The sequence below is a fragment of the Cervus canadensis genome, chromosome 3, assembly GCF_019320065.1.
Source record: "Cervus canadensis isolate Bull #8, Minnesota chromosome 3, ASM1932006v1, whole genome shotgun sequence".
Taxonomy (NCBI): domain Eukaryota; kingdom Metazoa; phylum Chordata; class Mammalia; order Artiodactyla; family Cervidae; genus Cervus; species Cervus canadensis.
This window is the reverse complement of record NC_057388.1, coordinates 46,732,289-46,759,160: the sequence shown is the minus strand read 5'-3', so window position 1 is coordinate 46,759,160 and position 26,872 is coordinate 46,732,289. Positions and strand designations below refer to the sequence as shown.

The 26,872-nt window shown below is 43.9% G+C and overlaps 1 protein-coding gene across 29 annotated transcripts in view; it reads left to right on the top strand.

The window, feature by feature from the left end:
• Window positions 1-7,141: 7,141 nt before the first annotated feature.
• The window catches only part of NRCAM (neuronal cell adhesion molecule), a 331,138-nt gene continuing 311,407 nt past the window's right edge, over window positions 7,142-26,872 (top strand). For 17 of the 29 annotated variants that reach the window (XM_043463085.1, XM_043463072.1, XM_043463080.1 and 14 more), the window contains exon 1: window positions 7,145-7,324. The gene's annotated coding sequence lies outside the window, so the exon portion shown is untranslated. Of the gene's footprint in view, window positions 7,325-26,872 lie in introns of all 29 variants that reach the window. The other 12 variants (XM_043463063.1, XM_043463074.1, XM_043463064.1 and 9 more) reach the window with 4 other exon arrangements.

Genomic DNA, 26,872 nt, shown 5'->3' with positions numbered 1-26,872 from the left:
CACTGCTTACTGGTCAGGTGATCAATGAAACAGCACATCCTATCATTATTTAGAGTATCTATAAATGTGCATCCTATTATTATTCATGGTGGGTAATCACCCACCCTGTAGCTCAGGAGGTGTGGTCCAGCTGAGACTATGGCTGGTGTCTAACAGCAGAAAGGAGCAGGGCTGGGTGGGTACCTTGATGGCCAACCGCAGGCTTGGCTGTACAAGCGAAGTGTGACTCCGGGGCATGGAAGTCAGAGATTAGCCTCAGCCAGGTCACACTGATATCTCATCTGTTTTCCACAGTTGCTTCTTTACTCGGCACCACGTCCGCACCTTATGACAACTGTCGTTTCGTTCATCTGCCTCTTTCCTATCCTGAAAATGTAAATGCTATGGCTCAGACAGTAAAGAATCTGCCTGCAATGCAGGAAACCTGGGTTCTATCCCCGGATGGGAAAGATCCCCTGGAGTAGGAAATGGCAACCCACTCCAATGTTCTTGCCTGGAGAATTCCATGGACAGAGGAGCTTGGTGGGCTACAGTCCATGGTGTGGCAAAGCATTAAACACGACTGAGCGGTTAACACTTTCATTATCCTGAAAATAAATGTGACGTCAGATGCAAAGTCAGCGTTCTGAAATGCACTTGGACAACTGTACCAGCGATGAGTTTAGCAGTTTAAAGCCAGAAACATGGACTATCTCTTAAGTTGCTGCAGGTTGAGAAGCCATGGGGCTTCCCAGGTGATGGTTGGTAGTGGTAAAGATCCCTCCTGCCAATGCCAGAGACGTAAGAGACACCAGTTCAGTCCCTGGGTTGGGAAGATCCTCTGGAGAAGGAAATAGCAACCCACTCCAGTATTCTTGCCTGGAGAATCCCATGGACAGAGGAGCCTGGTGAGCTATAGTCCATGGGGTCTCAAAGAGTCAGACACAACTTGAGCGAAATGAGGAGGAGGAGACATCGTGGGCTGGTGAACTAACTGGGTCCCCTGACCTCCGGGTCTCTCTCACTAGGCTGCAGTCACAGGTCAGCCTGAGCTGAGGTCATCTCCAGGCTCTCCTGGGGGGTGATCTGCTCCCAAGGCCACTCTGATGGTTAAGGCAGGATTCTGCTCTTCATGAGGTGTTGGACTGATGCCCTCAGTTACAGGGGCCTCCCTCAGTTCCCTGGACATGGACCTTTCAGAGGACAGCCCCCAACATAGCAGCTGGCTTCCCTCTGAGCAACAAGGGAAAGAAAAAGCAGCAAGACAGAAGCAGCCAGGGTCTTTTTTGTAACCTAACAACAGAAGTGGGTTTCTCAGGTGGCACGAGTGGTAAAGAACTCATCTGCCAAGGCAGGAGACATGCGATGCAAGTTCGATCCCTGGGTCAGGAAAGATCCCCTGGAGGAGGGCATGGCACTGCACTCCAGGATTCTTGCCTGGAGAATCCCATGGACAGAGGAGCCTGGCAGGCTGCAATCCATAGCGTCACAAAGAGCTGGACACAACTGAAATGACTCAGCGCACAGCAGAAATGGCATCCCACCACTTTTGCCGAATCATTTGTTCAGTGAGTCACTTGGTGCCTCCTACACTCAAGGAGAGGGCTTTGTACTAGGACACACACACCAGGAGGAGGGGTTAACTGGGACCCGCCTTAGAAGCTGCCCACCATAACAACTGGTGCTTTTTGAACATAGTGGATTTTAATTCTCTTTCAAATAGAAGGGCTTTTGTTGTTGAGTCTCTGTAAGTCGTGTCTAACTCTTTGCGACTCCATGGACTGCAGCACGCCAGGCTTCCCTGTCCTTCTCTGTCTCCCAGAGTTTGCTCAAACTCATGTTCATTGAGTCGGTGATGCTATTCAACCATCTCATCCTCTTTCGCCCCCTTCTCCTCCTGTTCTCAATCTTTCCCACCATCCAGGTCTTTTCCAGTGAGTCAGCCCTTAGAATCAGGTGGCCAAAGGATTGGAGCTTTATTGGAGAAGGGCTTTAAAAGTTACTTAGTTCACCACATCCCTATCAGAAACCTAATGATGCAGCTCAGCCAGAGAAGATGAAAACAATGATGACGCTGGTATAAGCCACTCTTAGGAAGTGACCTTGTGACTTACTTGTGACTAAGGATTTGGCAAAACGAGTGGGATGTCACTTCTGCTGCATGCTAAGTCGCTTCAGTGGTGTCCAACTCTTTGTGATCCTATGGACTGTGGCTGCCAGTCTCCTCTGTCCATGGGATCCTCCAGGCAAGAATACTGGAGTGGGTTGTCATGCCCTCCTCCAGGGGATCTTCCTGATCCAGGGATTGAACCCACATTTCTTATTGCTATGATAAACCTAGTGTATTAAAAACCAGAGACATTACTTTGCTGACAAAGGTTCATATAGTCAAAGCTATGGTTTTTCCATTAGTCATGTACAGATATGAGAGTTGGACCATAAAGAAGGCTGAGCACCAAAGAATTGATGCTTTTGAACTGTGGTGTTGGAGGAAACCAGATCTGAAAGAGACACGTGTACCCCAGTGTTCATTGCAGCACTGTTTACAATAGCCAGGACATGGAAGCAACCTAGATGCCCATCAGCAGACGAATGGATAAGGAAGCTGTGGTACATATACACCATGGAATATTACTCAGCCATTAAAAAGAATACATTTGAATCAGTTCTAATGAGGTGGATGAAACTGGAGCCCATTAGACAGAGTGAAGTAAGCCAGAAAGATAAAGACCAATGCAGTATACTAACGCATATATATGGAATTTAGAAAGATGGTAACGATAACCCTATATGCAAAACAGAAAAAGATGTACACAGATGTACAGAACAGACTTTTAGACTCTGTGGGAGAAGGCGAGGGTGGGATGTTCTGAGAGAACAGCATTGAAACAAGTATACTATCAAGGGTGAAACAGATCACCAGCCCAGGTTGGATGCATGAGACAAGTGCTCAGGGCTGGTGCACTGGGAAGACCCAGAGGGATGGGATGGAGAGGGAGGTGGGAGGGAGGATCGGGATGGGGAACACATGTAAATCCATGGCTGATTCATGTCAATGTATGGCAAAAACCACTACAATATTGTAAAGTTACTAGCCTCCAACTAATAAAAATAAATGGGAAAAAAAAAAAAAAAGAATGAACTGTGGTGTTGGAGAAGACTCTTGAGAGTCCCTTGGACTGCAGAGGTCAAACCCATCAATCCTAAAGGAAATTAACCCCGAATATTCATTGGAAGGACTGATGCTGAAGCTCCAATACTTTGGTCACCTGATGTGAACAGCCAACTCATTGGGAAAGACCCTGATTCTGGGAAAGATTGAGGGCAAGAAGAGAAGGGGGTGACAGATGGATGAGATGGTTGGATGGCATCACTAAGTCAATGGATATGAGCTTCATCAAACTCCAGGAGATAGTGAAGGACAGAGAAGCCTGGTGTGCTATAGTTCATGGGGTCGTAAAGAGTCGGAGACAACTTACAGACTGAACAACAACAGTACTGCTATAGAACACTTTTTCTTAGAGGTCCACCCTCTTTTAACATAGAGTTCAGCCTACTGGCTGAAGAAATGCTCTTGGTTACCCTCAGAATTATCAAGTGACATCGTTAACTTTTTTTTTTTTCTTTCTCACCTAGCCTAGCCCAACATCTTCATTTCAGGTGTGGAAACTGACCGAGAGAGGAAATAAGCTGCTGGTGGCCGCACAGCTCAGGGTGGTGTTGGGTCCCAGCTAGGTTTTGGTGAACTTAATGTCGGGTTTAGGGCAGGGCCACTTGCACTCTGAGAGACCCGAAGCATGGCTGGGGATTAAGAAAGCAAGGATGAAAAATAAGGTCAGGGAAGAAAAAAAGTGGAAGAGGGGAAAAGGAGAGGGAGAATTCCAAGAGAAACAGGATAGCAAGAGTGGGGAAGGAGAAAGACTAAAAGCTTATTCACCACAGGTACCACTGGGGGGCTCCATGACCTGCTCATGCAGCTGCTCCAATCCACTAAGGTTCTGGTGCACCCATGGAAACAGAACTTTTAGTGCCTCTCTCATTGACAGGCAGCAGAGTGCAGTGGTTTCGGCTGTGGCCTCTGGAGCCAGAATGCCCAGGCTGGAATCCCAGCTCTGCCGCTAGCTTTGTGACCTGTGCAAGCTCTAATACTTAACCTCTCTTTCCTCATTTTCTAAAATGAGAATGATAACAGGACACACTGCTTGGGATGACCGTGGAATTGGTGAAATTAATAAATGTAAAGTGCTTACTATTCTTATTGTAGTGCAGGGCCCAAGCAAAATTATCTTCTCAGCAAGTGATGGGACAGCCAGGCTTAAGTTATTCTCAGCCCTCACCTGGGTTTAAGGATGGAGTGAAGCTGGGATGCAGGACGGGGTGAGGCTTAGGGATGGAATAAGGAGTGGCAGTTAAGGTAAGGAGGTGTATTGTATGTATCACTGCAAAAAGGAAAGTGATCCTCACTCAGTTGTGCCTGACAGTCTGTCACCCCATGGACTGTAGCCCCCCCAGGCTGCTCTGTCCATGGATCACTGCGAATATGCAGCCAAATCAGAGTGCCTCACGCATCACCAAACAAACCAAATGGATAGTCTTTTTGCCCACTCAGGCATCCTTCTAATCCTTTTCCATTCCTCTTTTCCTTCATCCTCCCTTCATTTCAGCTCTTCATGTAACAGCTGTTTGGTTCTCCTTGCAGAACTGCAAAGCAGTTGAATAAGCTGGAAATTAAAACTACTCAATATATAATCATTTTATATTATTACAAGTATTGTGTGTGTGTTCAGTTGTGTCCGACTCTTTGCGACCGCATGGACTGTAGCCGGCCAGGCTCCTCTGTCCATGGGATTCTCCAGGCAAGAATACTGGTTGCCATTTCCTCCTCCAGGGGATCTTCCCTGACCCAGGGATTGAACTCGCATCTCCTGTGTCTCCTGCATTGGCAGGCAAATTTTTACTACTGTGCCACCTGGGAAGCCTATTGCAAGTATTATGCAGTATCAGAATTACTTAATTTGTGTTGCCGTCACCATGGTTCCCATTTTCTCCAGAACTTTTCACCTCTTCTGTCTTTGTTCTTTTTATTCAAGTATGTATTTAGCTGACAGACGTCTGGTCACACAATTGCTTTTCAAATAGAAAAGTATGTATTATGTCATAGACACTGTGCAATGCTTTAAACTGACCCTAACAATAACCCCAAGTATTAAGTGTTGCTATTCTGTTGTAAACTATACTTGGAGAAACTGTCACTTGCCCAAGATTCCTTCCTGTCTTCATTCAGCATCCCCCAAGTACCAAACAGAAGGATGTGCAGGACAACCCGGGACTCTAGGCACTTACTGAGGTGAGGAGGGAAGTGAAGGGGTTGAAGCCCTTTACATAGGTGGGAATGATGAGACAGTGAGATGAGTTACATGATTGTCTGTGGCTCTATTTGTTTGGGTGGGAAATAAGGTCACACAAAAATAAGACAGATGATTCACATTAAGAAGTTCAATTTTGTGGAGTCAGACATGCAAACATGTCACTCAAATGTGACAAGTACTATTACGATAAAACACAGAGATTCGGGAAAGACCTCACAGAGGAGCTAGCAGCTAAGCAAGGCTCCGAGGGATGAACATGAGTTTTCCAGATGAAAAAAGATGGAAGAATATTCTAGATGGAAGAAATCTCACATTTAGAGACTCAGAGTTATGAAAATTCTTTTCATCGGAGATGGAGAGCAAAGTTAGGGACAGACCGTGAGGGAGTGTGCCGGAAAGACTGGAGTTCACTTTACAGGCAATAGAGAGCCAGACCAGACTTTCAAGTAAGGGTATCATAGAATCACATTCTTTTTGTTTTTTAGAGAAGAATAATTCAAGAGGGGGATTTGGACAATTTACTGAGAGGTGGGAGGAGGTGGGGGTAAGGACCAGGGTCAGAAGAGTGATGGGACAACTGTGAAAAGATCCATTGGCCAGAGATCACAGTGTTTCAGGAACAGGAGGTGGGTGAGTGGCTGGAGCACCCTTTGGTGGTGGGAAGAGAGGATGAGTGATGGAGCAGCAGGAGAAAGAAAAGGCTGCTCACGGGCATGCCTGGCGCTGTGGGTTGAAGTGGCAAGTTCACATTGAAGGTACAGTAGAGCAGAGCAGTCATCAGGACCGTGAAGCATGACCTTGTGCCTTTTTTTATTCCTGAATCCCACACTAGCACAGGGCCTGGAGCCTGGGGATGAGGAGAGGGGATGCAGGATTCCACAAAAGTCTTCTTGAATTAAACGAGAGAGGAAGGCAATAAGGTTCCAGTAGAGGGGAGGGAGGGTTGGCGCCTGCAGTAAATGGTCAAATGGTCAAGTGAGGTGATGCCTGGTGGTTGGGAAGAAGCCCAGGGAGGCCAGGCTGCAAACCTGTGTAGACTGCTGAGGAGCTTGAGTGTCAGGCTAGGGATCTTGGACATCAGCTAGAATGCAGCTCAGAGCGGGCTCCGGAGCCTGAACCTTGCAGCCCGCAGTGTGTTGGCTAAAATACCACTCATTTAGAAAATCGTAACTCTCTTTACCTTGCAAATAATTCTCCATAAATGCTCTCAAATCTGAAAAATAGGCGAATGTGAACTAACCCTGTTCTCTGGGACCAGAAGATCCAACTCCAGCCGGGAGCAGACAGCTAAAGCTTCCCTCTTTGGAAAGAAGAGGTGCAAAACAAAAAGACGTCAGTTTCAACCGTCCCAACTGGTGAGTTTCGAAGAAATTAAATGCTTTAAAAGAAGGTGTAGCGGGGGCAGACCACAGACCTGGCACAGAAACCTAAACCGGGGAGAGTGGCATTTCAAAACCACCCATTATTTTCTGGAACATCTTTTGTAGCCAAATTCCAGATCCCAGCTACCTTCGTTCCCGGAACGCTACCCCGCCCCCGCCCCCACCCCGACAGCCGCCGCCTCACGCGCTGGCAGGCTGACGTGGGTGGGTGGGGGCGCGGCCGCCCAGGTGAGGGGCCACCCAGGCCCCGGGGGCGCTGGCGGACAGAGCCCGTTCGCCACAGCAGCAGCTGGGCGGGAGGGGAAGGGGCGGGGGAGACGGGAGGGGAGGGGCGCGCGAGGTGGGGGCGGATCGCGCCGCGGGCCGCGCGGGCGGAGGCAGAGCGGCGAACGGGGAGGGGCCGGGAGGGCGCAGTGGCGGGGGCGCGCGGGCGCCGGGCCAGCCCTGCTTCGCCTGGGTCGCCCGCTGACGCGCGCCGCAGTCGGAGCCTGAGCCGCGGGCGCAAGGGACGGCGCAGGGCTGCCGGAGGAACGGCTTCGTCGCAGACTGAAGGCACCGGCGCTCGGGGCCGAGCGGGGGGCGCGGCGTAAGAAAGTGAGTAGCTCCGTGCGTGGCTGGCAGTGACACTCGGTCCTGCTCGCGGGCGACGGCTGGAACGGAGGAGGGCGCGGGGGGCGGCCGTGTTGTCACCGGGACACCGCAATACCCGGGCTTTCTAGAGCCGCGCCAGCTCTGCCTGCGGCAGGGCCAACCTGGCCACCAACTCCCCGCTTCTCCTCCGGAGCCGGGTGTGGGCCAGGCTGAGATACAGCGGCGTCGGCGGGCCCCCCATCACCTCCCTAGACTGTGGCCAACTTGTGCATCCGTGCGCCCCACTTTCCCCTGTCTGGAGGGAAGCCCTGTCTGGAGGTGGCTTTGGGGGCCGCTGGGCCTGGAGAAACTGCTGGAGCCGGCACTGCGGCTTTCTGGGAGGGCACGGGCTGTCACGCCGCAGGGCCGGCAGGGCTGGGAGCGCAGGTGCGGAGCCGGCGCGCTCGGGCGGATGCGCGTTCCGGCCCCGGCGGACACAGCTGGGCGTGGGCTTTGTTCGGATGCGCTCACACCTGCGCGGATCGCCGGAGTTCAGGGGCGAGCTGACCTCCACTCTCCCCAGCCTGGAGAGAACTTGAGGAAGCAAGGATGGGGGACAGGAGAGACACCCGAAAGCAATAGGATGGGAGGCTTTCCGAAGGCTTTGTCGGCACTACAGGTGCAGGTCCCCGGGGCCCCGGCGCCTCGCCTGGGCTCTCGGGGCTGGGACTTGTTGGGGCTGGCTCGCCGGGGCTTGAGACTGACTCAGAAGAGCCCCTTCCCTGCCCAGGGTCCCACCGGTGGGATCTGGCAACAGCTTCGCTCGGGGATGTTGTGTTGAGCTGGCCGTCACCGCCGGCTCGGAGCATCCATCTCCCGGCGAGCGCCATCTGTGCAGCGCACCGCCCCCAGCACTGGGCAGGCCGTGCGGGTGGGCGCCGCAGCGCGAGTCCCCGGCCATGGAACAGCCCAGCCATTCCCTGCCCGCATCTGCCGGTGCGCAGGGGGGGAACCCGGGCGCCGCTGTGCAAGGAGTCGGGGAACGCTCATTTCTCCCAGAGCCGTGTACTCTGGGCAGCAAGCACCGCCGGGGGGTTCTCCGGACCCGGAGCGAGGGGGTTGGGAGGGGTGGAGAGGGGTCAGGTTGGTAAGCAAGCCGCTCCCCTGCCCTCCGGGTCACCTCACCTCCCGCCCGCCACCCGGCCCGCAGCAGCATCTTCTGTCCCCCGCACGCTCCGGGGAGCCGTCTCTGCGCAGTTGCGAGCGAGGAGGGAGGGCGCCGAGCGCTGGCGTGCCTTTCCCACCCAGTCTCTCTCCTGTCGTTTTCGCTCTAGCAGTTCCAGCCAGAGACTGCATCCAGCGCGGAGCACTGTGTCCTTTTCCTTCTCGATCCAGCGTGGTTAAGGCGCAGAGATGCATCTATGAGGGACGGGACCTCTCCTCGCCCCAGGCGCTAGCGAGAATAGACCGAGGAGAGAGTCATGGGGTCGGAGACAGTTCTGCACTAGCAGCTCCCCCTGAGGCTCTCCAGGAAGGAACACGGTAGCCACTGAATACAAACGTATGGAAGGAGGTTGGGCTACTTTGGTTCACTGTTCTATGCTAACCGTGCCCTGTTATTAAAATTTTGTAATAATAGCTTACTAGTAAATGAGACCTGCCGGAAGTACTGAAGCGGATTTAGGCACTTGGATACTTTCATCTTTACGAGTAATGAGGGTCTGAGCGCGCGTCGGAGGTGCGGGGCGCTGTGCACGTTACGTGTATCTGTCATCTCAGTTTTCACAGTAGCCACATGTTAAACACGAGGAGACTGGAGACAGGTCAAGTAACTTTCCCAAGGCCACCCTAGCTGTGTGGCCTCCCTAGGAAGTGAGGAAGCAAGGATTAGCTTTTTACCCATCCAGGACTGAAAATGTGGCCTTGTGAAGCCTGTCATCAGTTTAGGGGAAGCCTAAAATCACCCAGTGTTCAAAATCAGGGACATATTGTAAGCCCATTTAATTCTGGCCCCTGCAGACCTCACAGTAGCAGTCAGTATTGTGATTCAGTGAGTTGTACTGTGGAATAGCCTTTTTACTGCACTGTATTGCCCCTCAACTCCTTCACATGTTCCTTTATTTCTGTTAGCTTTTAAGTACTTGGCTGTTAACCCACAATCCAACCAGTTACAGTCACTGGACTGTTCTTAGTGACTATGACCCCTTGCAGTTCCAGAGAGGCTGAGAGGTTCCTGGCACATTAGAATTTTTAAGAAAACTTCTGTTTCTTTTTTGAAGAAAAGGCAAACGTTTCCATTTGGCATACATACATTTCCATTTCAGGCCCCCAGCCTTGAATCTTTTGACTGTGGCAGTTTTCCTCCTCAAATTGGATGTTGATTTTGAGTGAGACCCTAGTATAAAATCTTAGGAAAGCGTTAGCTATGCTAAGTGTATGACTGGGGCATATTTATAAAGATGCTCCTTGTTGACTGAAAGAAACAAGAATTTGAAGGAAAGTGAAATCAGCTCTTCCTGGAATAGCTTTTAGGATGATTGTAATTGACTGACCAATTGGAAAAATGAATTCATTTTGCTTTCTTAATCCTACTGACTCATGGTCTTTTTTCAATTTGCCTTTTACTTTGTTACAGGAAAGTTGCTAAACATTTCAGGCAATTCAGGAATTTCAGAGCTGTAAGGAAACACTGTTCCTTAACCTTTGGGTTTCCAAATGAATACAGTGGGGCTCAGAGAGGTCACCCAGCCAACTAACGCAGGGTAGTGGTGAGGTCTTTGGGCTGTAGGCCAGTCTGCTTACAATGCATCATGTTTGTTACTGCAGCAGGGACAGTAAATGAAAAGCAAAGTCATCTTTGGAAATGGTACTTCCGGTGAGGCTGATGTGAGACTGTGTTGGGTGTGAGTGCTTCAGGAGGGTGAGAGGGTGCTGAGAATGTGTACACTTGGGCTGTAGAAAATTTCCTTAAGAATCATTTCAAATAATTCTTTCATGAAGGATAGTTTTCCTTGTATGATCAGTTAAATAGAAATAGAATCTGTGGATATGATGTCGTGTTTGTACACGGGAGCTATACTTTCATTCATTCATTCATTTATTCACATTTACTGAGTGCATGGCCTGCTGTCCTAAGCACTGGGGATGCAGTGTTGAGTAAAGCAGAGCTCCTGCCCTCGGGGAGACTAATACTGGTTTTTATCATTTATGACTACAGACTTACACAGATTCTTTCCCCACGTATCATAATATACAGTTGATAAACTTGCAGAGACTGAATACTCCGTGTAACTGTGTTCGAATCAAGGAACAGAACTTTATGAAGGTCCAAGAAAGCCCTCTTGTGGCTCCTACCAGTCATTGTCATTATGTTCCCCTAAGGGTAACCACCAAGACCCCAGCCAGGCTTTTAACTCCTGATTTTCTCACCGTAGAATCAGAAGGTCTTTGTCTTAGTTAGCTTGGGCTGCTGTACAAAGCACATAGATTGGGCAGCTTATAAACAGACATTTAGGCTCTTATAAATGTTCTAGAGTCTAGAAGTCTGAGACCAGAGTGTCAGCCTGGGTTCTGGTGAGAGCTGTCTTCCTGGCTGGCAGTTGGCTGCCTGTGTGTGCATATACCCTTTCCTCAGACTGTACCTATGAAGAGTTTCCTCTCTTCCTTTCCTATAAGGCCATGGAACCTATTGGATTAGGACCTCACCCATATCATCTCATTTTACCTTGTGGCTTAGTCTCTAAGTCGCGTCCAACTCTTTGCAACCCCATGGACTGTAGCCCACCAGGCTCCTCTGTCCATGGGATTTTCCAGGCAAGAGTACTGGAGTGGGTTGCCATTTTCTTCTCCAGGGGAATTTCCAGACTCAGGGATCGAACCTGGGTCTCCTGTGCTGCAAGCAATCTCCTGCATTGCAGGAGGATTCTTTACCAATTGAGCCACCAGAGAAGCCCCATTTCACCTTAATGACCTCCTAAAAGTGCTCTATCTCTAAATAGTCACATTGAGCATCAGGGCTTCAACAGATGGCTTTGGGGACCACAGTTCAGTCCATAACTGTCGATTTTCTGCCTCTGCCAGCAGCCTTTGGGGTCTCATCCCCATTTCCAAAGAACATTTCCCATCTGAGAAGCGTGGTAACCCATAGCAGATTCAACTAGAATGTGGAGCTCCTTGGGTATTCTTTTATAGGACATTTTGCCTGTTTGTATCCAAAGACTGCTTGAGATCAGCCCTCAAATACTGTGTATATGTGTGTTAGTCACTCAGTCATGTCGGACTCTATGCGACACCATGGACTGTAGCCCGCCAGGCTCCTCTGTCCATGGGGGTTCTCCAGGCAAGAATACTGGAGTGGGTTGCCATTCCCTTCTCCAGGGGATCTTCCCAATCCAGGGACTGAGCCTGGGTCTCCTGCAATGCAGATTCTTTACTTTGACTCACCAGGGCTGAGATGGTGGGGAATGATTGGAATTTACAAAATACATTTAGAAGTATCTTCACTTTTATGTTTCATGCTTCCCCTACCTCGAGGAGCCCATAACTTTCCTTCCAGGTGAGGACCTAGGAGAAGGCAGGGCTCTGCTAGCTTCCAGAGATGCTAGGGGCAAGAATCCAGTGGCACATTTTATTTAACCCTTTGTCCACCCAGGAAAATGAAAAGCCCCTTTAGTTTGAAAGAGTCTTTATTGGCATCAAAGGCTAGAGTTTCTAAGAACAAGAAAATGTGCCACAAGGAACTGATGAATGTTGATTTCCCCTCTCAAAATATGAGGGAGAGGGCTGCATGGAGAAAATATGGGAGTGGTTCTGCCTCCAGTTTTAGCAGTGCTAACGTGTTCAATATCAAGTTGTCTTTAAATGGGCGGAGCAAATGCAAGATATTTGTAGAAAACGTGCATTTATTTGCCGTGACTTTTTTATTGTGATTTATTGTGGTGTTTATATATATTTAACATAAAATCTGCTGTTTTAACCGTTTTTAACTGTGGGGGCTTAGTGGCATCGATTAGTTCTCGTTGCCGTGCAGCCGTCTGTGCGGTGCTGCGCTAAGTCCTTTCAGTCGTGTCCGACTCTTTGCTACCCTGTGGCCTGTAGCCCGCCGGGCTCCTCTGTCCATGGAATTCTCCAGGCAAGAATACTGGAGTGGGTTGCCACGCCTTCCTCCAGAGGATCTTCCCGACCCAGGGATCGAACCTGTGTCTCTTCCTGCTCCTGCATTGGCAGGCGGGTTCTTTACCACTAGCACCATCACCCCTATCCATCTCCCGAACTTTTCTCATCTTCCCAAACTGAAACTCTGTGTCCATTAAAACAATGACTCCCTGTGCCCACTGCCAGCTCTTGTTGAATATCATTCTACTATCTGTCTTTGTATTGGACACCCCGAGTACCTCATGAGTGGAATCATACAGTATCTGTACTTTTTCTACTGGCTTAAGTCACTTAGCATAATGTCTTCAAGGCTCATCCATGTGTCAGAATTTCCTACCTTTTTAAAAACTGAATAATATTCCATTGTATGTGCACACAGTGTTTTTTTAAATACATCTGTCAGTGGACCATTGGGCTGCTTGCATGTTTTGGCTATTGTAAATATTACTGCCATGAACATGGGTGTATAGATCTATCTTTTGGAATCACTGCCTTCAGTTCTTTTGGGTATATACCCAGAAGTAAGATTGCTCAGTCGTGTGGTAGTTCTACTTTAATTTTTTGAAGAACCACTGTTTTCCATGGCAGCTGTTTTACATTTTACATTTCCAGGAGCAGTGCACAAGAGTTCAGTGTTTCTGCATCTTCACCAACACATACATTCTCTTTTCTTGATATTAGCCAACCTCATGTGTGTAAAGAACTATAACTGTTACTTTTGAAAGGCATAAGTTAATATAACATGTATTATGAATAAGCCACTCACAGTGTTTTATAACTTAATGGTTTATTTTTTATCAATAAGGAAATGTGTGGTTCCTACCAAGTGTTAATTGAGCCTGTACTTTGTGCAGAGCATGAAATGGATGCTGTGGGATATGTGTCTTAGTCCAGGAGAAACCAGCCTTGGAGACACACATTCATGTGATTTTTTTTTTTTAATGTTGAATTAGAGTATTATATGTCTATAGTTCTTTTGTCCTAAGTGATTTTGCTCTGAGGTTAGATTCCATGTTGGGCTTCCCCTGTGGCTCAGCTGGTAAAGAATCCACCTGCAATACAGGAGACCTGGGTTCAATCCCTGGGTTGGGAAGCCCCCTGGAGAAGGGAAAGACTACACACTCCAGTGTTCTGGCCTGGAAAATTCCATGGAGTTTCAAAGAGTCGGACACGACTGAGCAACTTTCCCTTAGATTCCATATTAGTGTGCTTTTATTTTACTAAAAAAAATTGACACCATTATTTTAACCCAGATGAAGAGCACATTTGCCTCATATCTGGAAACAGAAAGACAGTACACTGACTCTTTAGGAATGTGCCTGAGTTGTCAGTTACAAGTCTGTATTAGGCATTTCCCCCCACCACAGAATCCTCAAAGATGACAGAGTAAACTGTCACCACCCAATTATAATTGTATAGCTGAGTTAATAAGAAAGATGCGGTGTCAATGTCCTCAACCTATTTTATTGGCCTACAAGCTTGAAATTTCAAATGTGAAAAAGGTAATTTTTAAAAGTCTGATACAGGGTTTCCCTCAAGTGACTGAAAAGCTAGTGAATATAAGAAGTGCCAGGCAAGGAGAGAAATATAAATCAGTGGAACAAAATAGAAAGCCCAGAGATGAATCCATGCAACTCTGGGCACCTTATCTCTGACAAAGGAGGCAAAAATACACAATGGAGAAAAGACAATATCTTTAACAAGTGGTGCTGGATAAACTGGTCAACCACCTGTAAAAGAATGAAACTAGAACACTTTATAACACCATACACAAAAATAAACTCAAAATGGATTAAAGATCTAATATAAGACCAGAAACTATAAAATTCCTAGAGGAAAAACATAGGCAGAACACTTTCTGACATAAATCACAGCAAGATCCTCTATGATCCACCTACCAGATAATGGAAATAAAAGCAAAAATAAACAAATGGGACCTAATTAAACTTAAAAGCTTAGCACAGTGAAGGAAACTATAAGCAAGGTGAAAAGACAGCCTTCAGAATGGGAGAAAATAATAGCAAACGAAGCAACTGACAAAGAATTAATCTCAGAAATATATAGACAGCTCATGCAGCTCAATACCAGAAAAATAAATGACCCAATCAAAAAATGGGCCAAAGAACTAAATAGACATTTCTACAAAAAAGACATACAGATGGCTAACAAACACATGAAAAGATGCTCAATATCACTCATTATCAGAGAAATGCAAATCAAAACCACAATGAGATACCATCTCATGCCGGTCAGGATGGCTGCCATCAAAAAGTCTACAAACAATAAATGCTGGAGAGGGTGTGGAGAAAAGGGAGCCCTCTTACACTGTCGGTGGGAATGCAAACCAGTACAGCCGCTATGGAGAACAGTGTGGCGATTCCTTAAAAAACTGGAAATAGAACTGCCATATGACCCAGCAATCCCACTCCTAGGCATACACACCGAGGAAACCAGATCTGAAAGAGACACGTGTACCCCAGTGTTCATCATAGCACTGTTTATAATAGCCAGGACATGGAAGCAACCTAGATGCCCATCAGCAGACGAATGGATAAGGAAGCTGTGGTACATATACACCATGGAATATTACTCAGCCCATTAAAAAGAATACATTTGAATCAGTTCTAATGAGGTGGATGAAACTGGAGCCCATTATACAGAGTGAAGTAAGCCAGAAAGATAAACACCAATACAGTATACTAACGCATATATATGGAATTTAGAAAGATGGTAATGATAACCCTATATGCAAGACAGAAAAAGAGTCACAGATGTATAGAACAGACTTTTGGACTCTGTGGGAGAAGGCGAGGGTGGGATGATCTGAGAGAATAGCATCGAAACATGTATATTATCAATTGTGAAATAGATCACCAGTCCAAGTTTGTTGCATGAAACAGGGCACTCAAAGCCGGTGCACTGGGACAACCCAGAGGGATGGGAGGGGGAGGGAGGGGGAGGGGGGTTTGGGATGGGGGACACAGGTATACACTTGGCTGATTCATGTCAATGTATGGCAAAAACTACCATAAAACTGTAAAATAATTAGCCTCCAATTAAAATAAATTAATATATTTTTAAAAAGTGCCAGTGATAAAGGGAATAAACCTTCAAATGTTCATCTACTCCACATACTGTTCAAATGGCTTATTCAATTTAAAAACAGGAATGACAAATAAATCTTACCTGTCTTAATTGTTTCCTGGTTATCTTCCATGTTGTTCCCTGCTAAAGTGTTGTTTAATTCACATGGAAGTGAAAATGAGACATTACTATCTGGTGAAGATGATACTTTAAAACTTTCTTCTTGGGACTTCCCAGGTGGTCCAGTGATTAAGAATCCGCCTTTTAATACAGAGGATGCAGGTTTGATCCCTAGTCTGGGAGCAAAGATCCCACACACTGTGGGACAGCTAAGCCCATGGGCTTCAACTGAGACCCAATCCCACCAAATAAATAAATAAAAATAAAAAAATAAAATAATTAAAAAGATTCTTCTTGTTAAATGATGATAGGAAGGGCTGGAAAGAATATTTTGAGTATACATCCATATTCATATGTGTATTTGAATTTTCTGATGTGCATGGCGTATTGGTTCAAAATCCTCTGGAGTCAAGAAAATAGATTCCCAAGGCCATCTGAGGGAATCCTGTAGGAGGTCTTCAACTGTGTAATATGCAGTGAATTTGATTTATCTTTCTCAAGTGGGCTGAGAGCATTCAAAAAATTCAGTAGATGTATTCAACGCAGACTGATCGTTTCTCCAAATTTCAACTTTAAAGCTAATTTCATGCCACTTTTCCGTGCCCTTGGCATTTGAATGGTATGATTTACAGCATACATTTTGGACGAACATTCCAGACTGCTGTTAAACACCCTTAACAGATTCTCTCTCAAGGGAAAGGGAAGGGGAAATGTAGTAATCTTCCATTCGTTATGCCTTTAAGGTAAAAATGGACTGTCGAAAGTGTTTCGTCCTGGAGCTTTTGGGTCTTTGAGGAAGGATGGCTGGAGCTGGTGCACCGCTGCCTTCCAAAGCCTTGTGCGGCTTTTCAGTCCCTCACCTCAATAGGGAGCTGAAAGGACAAAAGTGAACAAAGGAGGTCTGTTTTGCCTGCCCCACTTGCTGGGCTGTTGTCTTGGCCCTTTTCAGCGAAGGAGGGGTGGGGGGAGCTGGGTCAAAGTTGAAGAACACTGAAAAGGAATTCAAGCTTCATGTTGAAGTTTGAATTATAGCTTCAGTTAGAGTGCCGAGTAGATTAGTTTGAATTGAAATTTTTGAATCTGGGGAAGCTTAAGTGACAGATGGTGCTGGAACCACATCCAGAGAGCTACATGTTGAGTGCCGAAGCTAGGCACTCAGTAAACATCTAGTTAACTGACAAAAGTTTTCAAACTGTAGGAAGTTCAGTTCGATGTTGTGCACCCCATTAACACGCTGGGCTGCGTGAATTAGGGGAGGCCCCTGCGTCTGGCATACACTCAGATACACTGGTCCTCCACTAATTGCATTGCAAATACTTTTCTGGCTGTCCTGCTCCTTCCTTGCTAGGCTCCAGTGAAATAAACACAGAAATGCCCAATCAGTGTCCCTTGTAAAATCTCATTACAGTGTTTTGGTATTGATTGTTGTGGTATATGACAAGATAAATCTGGCCTAAATATTGACTATTCAGTGCTGTTTCCTATATGAGTGTATTTATGCAGAGTGATTTCAGCTTTCTACTTCTTGTAGGAGTCCATCACCATTATAGGTTCTATTGACGTTTTTAACACAGTACATGGTTTCCTCATTCAGTTTGGTCAGGAGCATCTGATTTAGAATATTGCTGAAGGAGAAGTCAGCTGTGTCTATAACTAGAATAATAATATAGCTACTGGGAAGTCAGGGTTATTGAAAGGAAATAATTTGGGGGTAATTTGTGTTTTTTAAAATTTTTTATTTTATATTATAGTTGATTCATAATGTGTTAGTTTCAGGAGTACAGCAGAATGATTCAATTATACATATACATGTATCTATTCTTTTCCAAGTTCTTTTCCCATTTAGGCACTTATAGAGTACTGAGCACAGAGTTCCCTGTGACCATTTAAATGACTTGATGATATAGTCTTGCTCTGATGGTTAGTAACATGATAGTGAAAAGCCTTTTTATATACATTTAATACATTCAAATGAATAGTTCTGCTGTTAGCAAAATAATGATGAAATGATAATATGAACAAAACAGTAAAATAAAAATTTATAGATAATTAATAGTGTAATATAAACAGAAGTGAATTGACTTCAGACTTGATTATATAACTGAACCCACATGTTGTATTTTACGTAAATCATGACATATACTTTGTATGTCTCATATTAATAGATTTTAAGGTAACTTGCATTTTCATAGCTGGGATAGAGTTTAAAAACTCCATGGTTCTGTATGTGTTTCTAGTAGGAGTTACTGTGGTACAAATCATAGTGGAAGATATAATACATTAAGGGCTTATTGCTGTCCTCGGGCTCTGAGGGGACTCATTAAACAGCAGGGAGGGTGGGAATTTGCCATCAGATTTATTTGCTTGGACTGGGATTGGAAGAGTAGAGATTAGCAAGTGTGAAGGATTCAAATGGAAGGAAGGCTCAGGTGAGAATTGTGACATCCCAGAGAAGTGTCCTCTGGTGGAAGGAGCGAGAGACGTTTTAGGTAATGAGGAGAGAGTGCAAGAGTGATGGAAAGATAATAACTTACTAATAAAATCTGAAAAGAAGAGAAAGCGAGTAGAATAAAAATGTTTGTGTCAGTTGCTTGGCTAATGGAGACTAATCTCCATAGCATCCAATACCAAATATATTTTTTAAATTGTTTATTTAAATATAATTGATTTACAGTGTTGTGTTAGTTTCAGGTATGTAGCAAAGTGATTCATATATATATATTTTATATTCTTTTCCATTATATATTATTACAAGATATCGAGTATGATTCCCTGTGCTATACATTAGGTCCTTGCTGTTCACCTGTTTTATACATAGTGGTGTTATATGTTGATCCCAAACTCTTGATTTTTCCATCCCCTCCTTTCTAAATAGTTTAAAAAGATTTTATTTTGGCACTTTAGGTCACTGAAGTAACTTGGCATTAGAAAATAGAAATAACTCATAGGCCACTCTGCAAAACAAAAACCGATAGTACATTATTTATTTTGGGGAAAAAAAGGCATTGAACAGGATTCACCAGGAGTCAAAAGGTTAATTCCTTCAGCATAACACAGTTAAATTCTTGGTGAGATCATCTCTTCTCTCAGCTATTTGTTCCTCTATATACAGATGGCTCCAGCTAGAGAAAATTAGATGTATGAAAATGAGAACTTGCCAAGCAGATTTGGGGTGATTATTCAGGTTAAACAAGATTCTTCACTTTGCACAAGGATGATATGATGAGTGTGTGTATGTGTGTGCGTGCGTGCGTGCATGCATGCTAGTCACTCAGTCCTGTCCAACTCTGTGTGACCCCATGGACTGTAGCCTGCTAGGCCCCTCTATCCAGGGGATTCTCCAGGCAAGAATACTGGAGTGGATTTGCTCCTATCAAAGTTGAATTCAGAAATAGTTTTTCAAGACTATCTAAAAAGTAGATGAATAAAGAACACGACAGATACTGATACCAAGTGAAACTCAAGCAAATAAGGCTAAATAAAAATCAGTGAAGAGGTGGACAGGTGGTAGGTGAGGGGAACTGCCTCGATTGTATGAGAATATTTGATATTTGCTCTAGATAACATTGAGAGGCCAATTCTTTCATGAAAAAGGAAAGCCGATAACAAAATAGTCATCCAGATAACCCAGGCATTTTTGGCTTTGCTCATAATAGGATTCTGTCAGCTTTCCCCAGTCTTCTAAGCAAGGAAACCCAGTGCTCTGTTTCACTAGGAACCTCAGCTGCATTTCTCATGCATGGTAATGTATATGCACAAGTCCCCGAGTTTGATGAATGAATGAATGTAAGAATGAATAACTGAATCCATGAATGTTGCAAAATGTCAAGTGGATCTTTGGTTGGAGAAAATTAGGGGGATTTTGTCCCCCGCCCTGTTTCAGGACATAAACAACGAAGTCTAGACTGTGGAAAATCCCACATTCATAGTTTCATGCCTGGATTCTGTATGATTATAATTTGTTTCCTGGATCTCCATTAAACAGTTGAGCAGGCAGGTGAAATCACTCCATCCAGAAGGGTACCATTTTTGAAATTGCCACTGTGGAGCCCTAAATGACATCCTTGTGACCCAAAGTGTTCCTTTGTAATTTTCTACCTTTTCTGGCAGCTGGCAATTCCAGATTTGCAAAAGGCTTCCCTTCCCTTCACTGTCTGAAGCTGGTGCTCGCCGTTTCTCTCTGGAGATCTCTGGGTGGCTGCACATTGCTTGAGCTGAAGCACTTTTTGAGATTGATTTTCACCCTCTGAACTGGAAGAAATCAGAAGTGAGGCATATAGTACTGAAATACAAAGTGGAAAAAGGCTAGTGTGGGAAACAGATCAGGAGAGCTCAGGCTGCGGCTTTAAAAATAGAACTTTCTCCTTTGGGGTTGGCTATTGAGTACTCCTATCTGTACTTTCCTTTATATTCCAACTCAATAAGATGTGAGTTGAGTTACAGCATGGTCTTTCCCAACTAGTTAATGGGTGTTAGTGAGTGATTGGGTTCAAATCCTTGAGTCCTTGAATCCTAAGAGATGCTGGAGTGAATATTTTTCTTGAATTTTGGGAAGTACTGGGATACTCTGCATAGTCTAAGAAATGTTGCTACACCATATGATTTTGGATAAGTTGCTTAATTACTTCATTTCCTTTAGCTGGAAAAGAAAGATAAACCACATCAATTTTCTCATCATGAACCGTACCTCATGAGAGTATGTCAGTAGGACTGATGATAATGAAACTGAAAGTGATAAAAGACAAATCAATCTGTGTTCTTATTAACTAGAATGTGCCAGCTATTTTATTCACTATAATATTTTACCAGATTTGCTTCAGAGATATCTGTGTATTAAACAACTATGTCTGCTTGATTTTGAATAAATGAAGTGATCTCATGCTGCAGTCTGTGGGCTTGGCACCCCTTTTGGTGCTTCATGGTGGGACTGTTTTCAAAACATAAGCTATATTCTTAACTTCAACAAATGATAATATACCTGTGAAAGTCAGATTGAGTCAATATGATAAAGAGGGTGTAAATTCAGCAAATACATTTTTCCAATTGTATTTAATGTCATCATAGTCTTTTGAAAGCTGTGTTTTATTCCAAGCCTTATTCTATTCATATTTTTCAAGAGGACAATCAGTAATTTTTTGTGTCGGCCATGACTAACTAGCAATACCACAAATCAATAAAGCATGAAACCATTTTAATAAATTCATCCCACTCATAAACTGCATGTACTTAGAGGTTTGATACAGAGATATATACAATGAGGTTTGTGAGCAGGTTTCTCTGTAAATCATGGTTTGTATTTACTTTGTGCCTTTGCCCCTCAGACAAGACATAGATGCTTAAAAATAATAGCCGTAAAAGCACTACGGAAAACAGTATGGAGGTTCCTCAGGAAATTAAAACTGGAAGACCATATGATCCAGTAATTCCACTTTTGGGTATTTATCCAAAGGAAATGAAAATAGAATCTCGAAGGGGTATCTGCACCCCCATGTTTATTGCAGAATTATTCATAATAGCCAAGAAATGGAAACTACCTGTCCATCAACAGTTGAGTGGATAAAGAAGTTGTGGCATCAGTATATATACACATGGAATATTATTCAGCCATGAAGGAAATCCTGCCATTTGTGATAGCATGGATGAATCTGAAGGACATTATGCTAAGTGAAATAAGGCAGACAGACAAAGACAGATACTGCATGATATGACTTATATGTAGAATCTTTAAAAAAAAAAAAAAAGAAGAGTCAGACTCAGACAGAGTAGAAAGTGGTTGCCAGGGGCTGGGGGTGGGGGATATATGGAGAGATTAATGAAAGGGAACAGCTTTTCAGCTGAAGGACAAATAGAATCTGAGGACCTAATGTATAACATGCTGACTATAGTTGATAATACTGCATTGTTTCTAAGAGAGTAGAAGTTATATGTTCTCACACACAAAACAAGGAAATATGTGAGGTGATAAGTATGTTAATTACCTAGATGGGAGAAATCCTTTCACAATATATACATGTATCAAATGACCACAATGCACACTTAAATATCTCACAATTTTATTTGTCAGTTATACCTCAGTAAAGCTGAAAAACAGTAGTCCTCATTGAGCTGAAATGGGAGCTTTAGAAATGGGAACATGTTCTGGGTCAAGGATGCACCCCAGATTCATGTGTTGAAGGCCTGACTCTTAGTATCTCAGAATGTGACCTTATTTGAAGATGGGGTAATTACAGTTAAAATGAGATCATTAGAGTGAGTCCTAATTCAGTGAGTAGTGTCTTTATAAGAAAGGAAATTTGGAGGCAGGCACAGTGGGGAAAGCTTTGTAGAGATGAAGTCAGAGGCCTTACAAGCAGAGGAATACCAGATATTGCAGCAAAGCACCAGAAGCCAGGTGGGTCCATGGAACATACTCTTTTCCACAGCCATCAGCAAGAGTCAACCCTGATAACACCTTAATCTTGAATTTCTAGCCTTCAGAACTGTGAGACCGTAAATGTCTGTCATTTAAGCCACCCAGCCTGTGACTCTGTGACAGAGCCCTTGGAAACCAATACAGAATGTGATAATGTGGTCACTTGTTTCTAAGTCTATCCCTTACAAATTAAGAACGGGTGAAAATATAGCCCCTTCCCATCTCTATGTCCATATCTATATCTATCAGCGTCTACTTCATATACCAAAGAGCAATTGTTCAGTCGCTCAGTTGTGTCCACTCTTTGGGACCCCATGGACTGCATCACACCAGGCCTCCCTGTCCATCACCAACTCCCGGAGCTTGCTCAAACTCATGTTCATTCAGTTGGTGATGCCATCCAACCATCTCATCCTCTGTCATCACTTTCTCCTCCTGCCTTCAGTCTTTCCCAGCATCAGGGTCTTTTCCAATGAGTTAGCTCTCTGCATCAGGTGACCAGAGTATTGGATCTTCAACTTCAGCATCAGTCCTTCCAATAAATATTCAGAGTTGTTTTCCTCTAGGATGGACTGATTTGACCTCCTTGTGCTGTCCAAGGGACTCTTCAAGAATCTTCTCCAACACCACAGTTCATTTGAAAGCATCAGTACCAAGGAGTATGTGTATAGAAAGCACAGGAATTCTGGGAGTGGTGGGAGAGTATTCATTTGATTAACTGGACAAATGTGAAGTTGGTGGTTTAATCAGTGGACTACTCTTTTTGAGTGTAATCAGGTTGACTCCAACTTGGCTGCCTTTCTTGTGTAAATTGTCATCTCTTGAAAACTTCAGGGGGCATATTTTGTGGAAATCTCTGCAGGTTACCCTGGCTGCTCCTCGCCAATTGGGACAAATCTCTTGACTTGAAAAACAGTGTGGTGGCTGACATTTCCTGCTGCTGAGGAAAACAAAGGTGTGGCTGAGCTGCCAGTCTGCCTCAGTGGGCATGCTGTTTCAGCAGGACAAGGTGAAGAGTGGCCCTATGATGAATTCTCCAGCTAACTATCATTAGGCAGCACTTCTGTCTAGTTGAGGAAGCAGGATTGCCAAGCACTTTTAATCAACTTGAATATTAGTTGGAATGAATTGACAACTTAGAAGCCATTTTAGCTGGTCCTTAATGATGTCTGTCCACTTGCTGTGAATTCTTCACTTTAACCAGTGCCAGTCTTGTCTGTCTTGGATGGTAAGTGCCTTCATGGCATTCATGTGTGCTCTGTCATGTCTGATTCTTTGCATCCCCATGGCCTGTAACTGGCCATGCTCCTCTGTCCATGAGATTTCCCAGGCAAAAATACTGGAGTGGGTTGCCATTTCCTTCTCCAGGGGATCTTCCCAACCCAGGGATTGAACCCACTTGTCTTGCATCTCCTGTATTGGCTGGTGGATTCTTTACCACTGCACCATCTGGGAAACCCTCCTTCATGGTGGTGACCCTAATTATTAGTGCCATATGTACGGCATTTAATGAACTGCCTCATCGATAGAAAGAGCCCATTTGTTTCAAATCATATCAGTGAGATTATTTTGGAGGAGGCTTCTTGGGATAAGCATCAAGGACTTTAAAACCCTCTGAGTTTGTGTGATTCAGGAATTTCATTTTATTTTTTTATTATTATTATTTTCATTATTTTTGTTAGTTGGAGGCTAATTACTTTACAATATTGTAGTGGTTTTGCCATACATTGATATGAATCAGCCATGGATTTACATGTGTTCCCCATCCTGAACCCCCCTCCCACGTCCCTTCCCATCCCATCCCTCTGGGTCATCCTAGTGCACCAGCCCCGAGCACTTGTCTCATGCATCAAACCTGAACTGGTGATCTGTTTCACAATTGATAATACACATGTTTTAATGCTATTCTCTCAGATCATCCCACCCTCGCCTTCTCCCACAAAATCCAAAAGTCTGTTCTATACATCTGTGACTCTTTTTCTGTCTTGCATATAGGGTTATCATTACCATCTTTTTAATTCCATATATATGCATTAGTATACTGTATTGGTGTTTATCTTTCTGGCTTACTTCACTCTGTATAATGGGCTCCAGTTTCATCCACCTCATTAGAACTGATTCAAATGTATTCTTTTTAATGGCTGAGTAATATTCCATGGTGTATATGTACCACAGCTTCCTTATCCATTCATCTGCTGATGGGCATCTAGGTTGCTTCCATGTCCTGGCTATTATAAACAGTGCTATGATGAACACTGGGGTACACGTGTCTCTTTCAGATCTGGTTTCCTCGGTGTGTATGCCCAGGAGTGGAATTGCAGTTCTATTTCCAGTTTTTTAAGGAATCTCCACACTGTTCTCCATAGCGGCTGTACTAGTTTGCATTCCCACCGACAGTGTAAGAGGGCTCCCTTTTCTCCACACCCTCTCCAGCATTTATTGTTTGTAGACTTTTTGATGGCAGCCATTCTGACTGGTGTGAAATGGTAGCACATTGTGGTTTTGATTTGCATTTCTCTAATAATGAGTGATATTGAGCATCGTTTCATGTGTTTGTTAGCCATCTGTATGTCTTCTTTGGAGAAATGTCTGTTTAGTTCTTTGGCCCATTTTTTGATTGGGTCATTTATTTTTCTGGAATTGAGCTGCAGGAGTTGCTTATATATTTTTGAGATTAATTCTTTGTTGCTTCATTTGTTGTTATTTTCTCCCATTCTGAAGGCTGTCTTTTCACCTTGCTTATAGTTTCCTTTGTTGTGCAAAAGCTTTTAAGTTTTATTAGGTCCCATTTGTTTATTTTTGCTTTTATTTCCAATATTCTGGGAGGTGGGTCATAGAGGATCTTGCTGTGATTTATGTCAGAGAGTGTTTTGCCTATGTTTTCCTCTGGGAGTTTTATAGTTTCTGGTCTTAGATTTAGATGTTTAATCCATTTTGAGTTTATTTTTGTGTATGGTATTAGAAAGTGTTCTAGTTTCATTCTTTTACAAGTGGTTGACCAGTTTTCCCAGGACCATTTGTTAAAGAGGTTGTCTTTTGTCCATTGTATTTTCTTGCCTCCTTTGTCAAAGATAAGGTGTCCATAAGTTCATGGATTTATCTCTGGGCTCTCTATCTTGTTCCATTGGTCTATATTTCTGTTTCTGTGCCAGCACCATACTGTCTTGATGACTATAGCTTTGTAGTATAGCCTGAAGTCAGGCAGGTTGATTCTTCCAGTTCCATTCTTCTTTCTCAAGATTGCTTTGGTTATTCGAGGTTTTTTGTATTTCCATACAAATTGTGAAATTATTTGTTCTAGTTCTGTGAATAATACCGGTTGGTAGCTTGATAGGGATTGCATTGAATCTATAGATTGCTTTGGATAGTATAGCCATTTTGACAATATTGATTCTTCTGATCCATGAACACGGTATATTTCTCCATCTATTCGTGTCCGCTTTGATTTCTTTCATCAGTGTTTTATAGTTTTATATATATAGGTCTTTTGTTTCTTTAGGTAGATATATTCCTAAGTATTTTATTCTTTTCATCGCAATGGTGAGTGGTATTGTTTCCTTAATTTCTCTTTCTGTTTTCTCATTGTTAGTGTATAGGAATGCAAGGGATTTCTGTGTGTTAATTTTATATCCTGTAACTTTACTGTATTCATTGATTAGCTCTAGTAATTTTCTGGTAGAGTCTTTAGGATTTTCTGTGTAGAGGATCATGTCATCTGCAAACAGTGAGAGTTTTACTTCTTCTTTTCCTATCTGGATTCCTTTTATTTCTTTTTCTGCTCTGATTGCTGTGACCAAAACTTCCAAAACTATGTTGAATAGTAGTGGTGAGAGTGGGCACCCTTGCCTTGTTCCTGACTTTAGGGGAAATGGTTTCAATTTTTCACCATTGAGGATAATGTTTGCTGTGGGTTTGTCGTATATAGCTTTCATTATGTTGAGGTATGTTCCTTCTATTCCTGCTTTCTGGAGAGTTTTTTTTTTGTTTGTTTTTGTTTTTTACCATAAATGGATGTTGAATTCTGTCAAAGGCTTTTTCTGCATCTATTGAGATAATCATATGGTTTTTATCTTTCAGTTTGTTAATGTGGTGTATTACATTGATTGATTTAGATTGATTTGTGGATATTAAAGAATCCTTGCATTCCTGGGATAAAGCCCACTTGGTCATGGTGTATGATCAGGAATTTCATTTTAAGATGTAAATTATTTGCCAATTTGTAGTCTCCTTCTGGAATCAGGAAAGGCTAATGAAAACTTGTGAGTGAAAAAAAAAAAAAAAAAAAAACTTGTGAGTATCCAGCAGGAAATAATTTGGAATCAAGGCTGTTATTACTTTTGCAGGTTCTTACAGCTTCTCTTTTCCATGCAGGGCAATGAGGTGCCAATGGATGGAGTGAAATGTCCAGGGCTCTAGAGGGAGCAGATGGCAGGTAGTGGTTTGTTTCTGAAAATCACCCTCTCAGTGTAAACTCATTAGATCTTTTAAATATTTGCCTTGAAAGACAATTTTGTGACAGTGGCTTGAAAGATTTATGGGAACCATTGTAACATTTGGTGTCAACCAAAGTGTACTTGCAAATGTGTTAATACAGGGCTAGAAGTGCCAATTTTAGGATAAATGAACTGCCTTTTAAGTCCATGTTATTATTCTGACTTGTTTTGTCACACTAAACTCACATCTTAAAATTTTATGCTCAGGACTACACTCTCTGATGCAAAGAACTGACTCATTTGAAAAGACCCTGATGCTGGGAAAGACTGAAGGCAGGAGGAGAAGAGGATGACAAAGGATGAGATGGT